Source organism: Canis lupus, chromosome 5 (genome assembly GCF_048164855.1).
Source record: "Canis lupus baileyi chromosome 5, mCanLup2.hap1, whole genome shotgun sequence".
NCBI classification, from domain to species: domain Eukaryota; kingdom Metazoa; phylum Chordata; class Mammalia; order Carnivora; family Canidae; genus Canis; species Canis lupus.
The window spans coordinates 48,847,697-48,852,679 of NC_132842.1; the positions used below are offsets into that span (position 1 = coordinate 48,847,697).

The 4,983-nt window shown below is 45.1% G+C and overlaps 1 pseudogene; it reads right to left on the bottom strand.

The window, feature by feature from the left end:
• Nucleotides 1–1,911: 1,911 nt before the first annotated feature.
• LOC140634530 (U6 spliceosomal RNA) lies at nucleotides 1,912–2,006 on the bottom strand (annotated as a pseudogene).
• Between the last annotated feature and the right edge of the window lie 2,977 nt (nucleotides 2,007–4,983).

A 4,983-nucleotide genomic window follows, 5' to 3' on the forward strand; every position in this document is an offset into this window, starting at 1 on the left:
TTGTACGATGGAAGCAGAATGATGGTAAGATGCCGTTAGGAGGTCTGGGAGCAGTGGTGGGCAACCCAGGGGCACCGGGAGGGAGGAGGGATTTACCTGAAAGAAAAGGAGCAGTGGTGAGCGGTGCCTGCGAACAGAGCCAGGCTGCAAAGGGAACAGGAAAGGAAAGTCCCTCCAACCCCAACAACCCACCCCAATAGGCTAAAGCTGAGGGGGTTTGCTCACCATGGAACAGAGGTTCCAGAAGGCCCTGGAAAAGTTCTGGAATGAGGGGTGCAGTGGGAGTGGGTGTCAGAGGAGAAGAGGGGAGCAGGCTGGAGGTGAGCTTGGGGAGTAGGTGGAGGTGCCCGTGCTGCTCAAGGCTGACCCTGCACCCCTCCCCGGGGCGGGGGTGCTGCTTTCATGGGCTCTGTTCAGTGGGCTGTGGAGTGAACTTGGAAATCATAGCTGGCATTATTTTTGAAAAAGGAAGATACAAATGTCTTTTTTGTTCAAAAACACAGACTATGTTATCTGCGTACGGGCACGGTGACAGCCGTCACGTACTTGGTCACCTGAAACCCGTGGCTGCTCTTTGGGCTGCAGTTTCTCTGATGGTGTTGGTGAGAAACATGCTTTGAACTTCTTGTAGTAGCTCATTGGTGGTGATAATGCACTATTTTAGGGATTAGAACATGCCACCTCCGTGCCACCTTCACACGCTCTGCCCATGCCAGGATCCTCCCCTTTTTGGGGATTTTTCGAGACAATTCCTACTCTGTTTCACGCAGCAGCAGCAGCAGCAGCAGCATTGAGGCAGCCCTGACTACCTAATGGGGCCAGCAGTGCCCTTCTCCCCCAAAGCCGCAAGCAACGTCGGAGTGGCTTTGCCTAGCATTCTCAGCTGTCAGGGGGTCCTTCTCTTGTTCTGGGCAAGGTTATTGCAGACATTTTGAATATTTTCAGAAATAATTCCTGTATCGGTTTTTAAACCTTTGTTTTGTTGCAGTTAGCGTGGCCAAAGATGGTGTGCCCCAAAACCCAGCTCAGCCATGTCCTAGAAAGACACTATCTTCGGATCAGCTGTAGCAGCATCAAGTGCATCTGGAACATTTTCGTTCATTCACTCCACCTCACTTGTCCCACCAGCCTGCAGCATGGCTGTGGCATCTGAACGTTTGCCATATGTTCATTCAACTCCTCCTCTTCGTACCCACTGGTAGTAACCTTTCTGGAATACATTTTTCTGTTTGTGACTCATCACCTTTCTCTTTCAAGACCATGGAGTCATCTTGGGTCTCAATGACTTCTACTTTTCTCAGGCTGAGTATCTTCAAGATTTAGGGTCAGCCCCTCTCCAAACACCTGCAAATGCATTTAAAAATGAGTCCGTTCCAGGGTACAGTTTTTCTTTTATGATACCAAATTTATTCATAATACATTATGCAGGTGTTTTGATGAGAATCCAGAAACATCTTGAGACACCATATTTCTCTGAAATGTGAGAATTTAAGACCATCGCTGTTCCAACAAGTCTTGTGTATGGAGCTTTTTATTGCATTCATTTGCATTATTTTGTTCACTTCTCAGGACTCTGTCAATTAGCAACAGCTTGATCTTGCAGATGAGAATGGAACACAGAGAAAACTCGAAGTCACACACTTGGAAGATGGTGGAGCCAGGACTAGACTCAGTGTTCTCTATACCAGATCATTATGCCTTTCAGAATCAAAGACATTTCAGACAATAACATCATTCCAAATCAGACACATGACAGGTTAGAGCTGGAAGGGACCCCTCTCTGTATCTAACTCAACCCCCACCTTCCTAGACACTCGGTAGATGTATCGAATTAGGAAAAATGCAAATTATTTGACTGTATACCTATAAATATTATCCCTGGAAAGAAAAGGAACATTTGGTAAATGTACAAAAAATATGGAAAGCATTTGCATGTTATCCTCGTGTAAAGACCATGTTAATCTTATCTGTATTGTTCCAGTTTTAGTATACATGCTGCCAAGCAATCTCCAGAATATTTTAAGATGAATATACCGCAATAGAAAATACCAAAATGTATCACACATATGGTAAAGGTCAGTATTGTTTGCTGAGACTTTCTGTTGGTTGCATATATGTGTAGATATCCTGGGTCATGATAGAAAATTCATTTCATACTGTGGATTGTGCTAACGAATGTTGAAGCCAGTGGTATGGTAGAGAGAGCATTGGAAAGTGGGTTCAATGACTTGACTCCAGTCGTTGATCTGCCAACAACCACCTGTGTGAGTTTGGCCAAGGAACTTGACCCATCAGGCCTCTATATCCTTAGTTTTAAAATAAGCAGGTCAAAATAGATGTTTTTTTGAGATCCCTTTCTCTAAGATTGTGTCATCCTGGTGATTCTCTCGTGGCATTGGTGGAACACAAAAGCCTTTCAGATGAGAAAGGTGGATGGAGGGAGGTGTCAGAGCAGCAGGGCAAACACAAGCCAGGTGCAGGCGCATGCCTTTACCCACAACAGCTGCTGCCCTGGTGCTCATTCTCACTGTTTGTCGTCGTGCTGGTAGCACCCCAAGATGCTGCTGCCATGAGGGTGTGAGTGATGACCATGGTTAAATCCAAGTTGGAGCCTGTGGACAGCAGTTGAGGTGAGGACTGCCAAGCACACACACCTGGTACCACTCTTGGCACTGCTAGGTGCTCAGAAGCAGTTCTCGATGACAAGCATGATAAATATTCCAAGGAGGAAGCAAAGGAAAGGCAATCTAAATAGAATAAGTTGAAACCCAGGAGCCATATTTCCTCTACAATCTATGCAGCCCTGGAGTAATAAAGATTTTCCTTAGGGAAAAAAAAAAAGGAGGGGAGCCATTTCAGAAAATATGCAATGCGATATGCTTAGTGGAATTCCTTTTCTGGTGTAGACTAGCACCTTGCTTTCTGTAAGGAACAGGGACCTGTTATCACTTTGCACTCATTTGATGGATAAGATGCAAAGTTAATTTCATGGTGGAGGAACACCCAAGAGGTTGCTTGCTTTCCATTAACATAGAAGACATTTTTGACACCAGCACATAGGTGTGTGTATGGACACACAGACGCACACACGAACGCTGATAAATACATTAAATGCATTCACTATTTACTGATCCTGGGACAGCATACAGTATGACCAGAAATGAGATGTATCTGTGTGGTGTGCCCGAACATGTAGAAATCAAAGGGGTCTTTTTCCCCCTTCAGGTAGAAATATAATGCTAGAAAACACTCTGCCTTTGAAGAACAAAAGCACAAAGGTGTTCCAACAATTGAAGGTTCTAGTTTTGCACAAGTGCTTATTATTCATTACACTTGGAAATAGGGCATGGAGAAGACAATTACCTTCGCCAGCCTGGATCTCTTTAGCACGCTTCGGTTTAGTGTTACCCTCTGGTAAGCTTTAACAAGATGTGTCTGTTGTCCTGAAGAAACAATCTGGTTGACAAGAGGGTTGTGTGTCAGGAAGCAGACCAGAGGTAGACGTGGTTGTTGTTAAGCACTGTGGACTTATAAAGAAATAGATTAATCATTTAAGTCATTTTCGTACTTGTGGAGGACACTGAACTGACAGCTCTGATGGCCTGTCTGCAGCCCAGGTGCTTCATGGGTATAAACCTGGAACCAGTGCCACCCAGTCCTACAGATGAGCCTCTTCCAATCACTCTAGCTAGACTGTGGGGAAAACACAGCCCGGTGTTTGCATCTCACCATAACCATGGCCTTGCAGGAGGCACTGCTGGACAGGGTGGGGAGGAGATGCCCTGCTAGACTCTCCTTTTTGTGTAGGTGACTGGAGAGGTTTAAGAGATGGATACCTTTTGGTCATGACCTATTGCAGCGGGCCCTAAAACCAGGAGCCCAACGTGGGACGTTGACATAGCTTCTTCTTTAGTTACTGTTTACTTCCAAATGACAAAAACAAAACAAAGCAAAATCTGAAACCCAAACAAAAAATAACTCCAAACAAAGTCTCAGCAACAGGAAAAAAAATATCCAGCCCATACTAACCAAGTGGCCGTTATTTTTGGCTGTGGGCTGGGCTGGTGAGACGCTCTTTGGCTGGCTGTCATTGTGCACAGCCGTCTGACTGGAATTTTTGTGAGCCGGGAAAGGAATGGTTATATTTGGCCTCTAGAAGGGAAGTTGCTGAGATAGAAAGGCAGCTTTGGGCCATAGGGTTTGAGCCCATGCCAACGGCAGGAGAAGCAACTCACCCTTTTCCAGCTGAGGAAGCTGCTGGGACAACCAAGCTGGACTCTCAGGCAGGGGTGTTTATTTTTTGGTGGAGGAGGTCTGCAGGGGAGCACACCACACAACTGGAGCTTGGTCCGGGCCAGTGAGACCGGCTCCCCCTGGCTGAGTGGCCGGGAGGGTCAGCCTGGGCTCAGCTACAGTGCATGTGAAGCAGGACTCACTGCCATCTGTTTTCCTTCATTTTGCCCCTGGCACTCAGTCTAGGTTATCTCCTGGTATTGCATTCATGGAAGTTTCCCTGTTGTTTACCTGTTATCATTTGCACGCCCTGTGTCCACTACTAGGTGGTGAGTGCTTCGGTTTTAACTTCGTGATCCACAGGGCTTCCACGCACAAGCATATTTTAAGAACCAACAGTGCCTGAGATTGCCCTCCCCCTCCACTCTGGGATATTTATATATATATATATATATATATATATATATATATATATATATATAAAAGTTAATGATTAAATCTTCAGTTGTGTTATAAAAAGAATGACACTTGAGTCATGATAGAAAAACAAGAGTGTTGTTTATGAATATACCACTAAAGTATGCATTTTGTAAGGCTCATTGATTTATTTCCAATTCGAGAAACCACAAAGACATACAAAATGGTTCATTAGATATTCATTACACCTCCTTAGCTGCTTTTATTAGAAGTGCCCATGGTGCCAATGGCAAGGTTGATGTTTTCAGGGGTTGAATCAATGCTTCAAACTCA